The sequence below is a fragment of the Antrostomus carolinensis genome, unplaced genomic scaffold, assembly GCF_000700745.2.
Source record: "Antrostomus carolinensis isolate BGI_N321 unplaced genomic scaffold, ASM70074v2 scaffold14269, whole genome shotgun sequence".
NCBI classification, from domain to species: domain Eukaryota; kingdom Metazoa; phylum Chordata; class Aves; order Caprimulgiformes; family Caprimulgidae; genus Antrostomus; species Antrostomus carolinensis.
In genome coordinates, this window is record NW_010336549.1 from 54,846 (window position 1) to 56,664 (window position 1,819).

Consider the following 1,819-nt stretch of genomic DNA (forward strand, 5'->3'; position numbering starts at 1 on the left):
AGTGTGGGTCCTTTCCATGGGGTGAAGTCCTTCAGGAACAATCTGCTCCAGCATGGGTCACCCACAAGGTCACAAGTCCTACCAGCAAACCTGCTCCAGCGTGTACTCCTCTCTCCACATGGCCACAGGTCCTGCCAGGAACCTGCTTCAGTGTGGACTTCCCATGGGGCCACACCCACCTTCAGTCACACCCACCTGCTATGGCATGGAGTCCTCCACAGGCTGAAGGTGGATACCTGCTCCACCATGAACCTCCATGGGCTGCAGGGGGACAGCTTGTTTAACCCTGGTCTTCATCATGGGGAATCTCTGCTCCAGTGCCAGGAGCACCTACCTCTTCCCCCTCCTTCTTCACTGACCTTAGTGTCTGCAGAGTTGTTTCTCTCATGTATTCTCACTCCTCTCTCCGGCTACAATTGCCATTTTGCAGCAACTTTTTCCCCTTCTTAAATATGTTACCACAGAGGCGCTACCACCATCATTGATGAGCTCAGTCTTTGCCAGTGGTGAGTCCAACTTGGAGCTGTCTGGCATTGTCTCTGTTGGACACAGGAGAAGCTTCTAGGAAGGTACCTCAGGAGCTATCTATTCCAGCCTTTTGTTCAAAGCAGGATCAGCTCTGAGGTCAGCCCAGGTTGCTCAGGGCTTTATCCAATTTGGTCTTAAAAACCTCCAGGAATGGAAACTGCACAACCTTCCTGGGTAACCTCTTTCACTGCCTGACTGTCCTCATGGGGAAAATGTTTCTCTCTGTTAAGTTGGAACCCCTCCCTTATGAATTTTGCCTGTTGTTTCTTGTCTTCCTGTCATGTATTGCTGCAAAGATTTTGATTTAGGTTTCTTCAGGCTGTCCTCACAGGTGTTGAGAGAATGGCATTAAGTCCTCCCCATAAAGCTGTCTTTTCTCCAGGCTAAACAAACCCAGCTCCTTCCATCCTCACAGAAGTTTTGCAGTCCTCAACCATTGTGGTGGCCAAACCAATTTATCAATATCTTTCTTGCCTTGGGGATCTCTAAAATGGCTGCAATATTCTAGGTATCATCTAACAAGTCTTGGGTAAAAGGGGAATCCCTTAATCTACTGGCTGGATCCCTGTTAACTCAGCACAGGATGCCTCTGTCCCTCTTGCTTGCAGGACAAACTGATGGCTCATGATCAGCTTGCTGCCTGCTGCAACTCCCAGAGACTTTTCAGTGGAGCTTCCCCACTGTAGTCAATCTCCAGCTTGCATTACAACCAGGGAAACGTCTTTGCCAGGTGCAAGATCTTCTATTTGTTCTTGATGAATTTCATAGGGCTCCTGTAATCCTATGTACATCCTTTTGGATGGAAGTACTGCCCTCAGTAGTATGGACTACTGTTCCCTCACTCACACTTTGTAATTTGAATATTTGCTGAGAATTCATTCTGTCATATCCTCTGGGTTATTGATATGGATGTTAAATAGGACAGATTCATGAATGGGCCCCTGGGGAATACCACCAGCCTCCTGGTTAAAGTAAAAACTGATCCTGATCTCTCAAACAATTTTTTTACCTTTGCAGTCAGACACCCATCCAGACATCCAGACTATAATGTCCTTACTTAAATACAGGAATATTTTGGGAGACTGTCAGAGGCTGACTGAAGTTTAACTGAATGACATTAATACTGTCCCCTCATTTATAAATATAATAAATTTTATTATAAAAGACAATCAGTTTATATGGGCATTATATTTACTATGGAGCTGATCAAATACTCTAACAGGCTGCCCATAAAGGTTGTGGAATCTCCATCCATCTCTGGAGAGAATTCAAAACTCAATAAAAAGTTGCA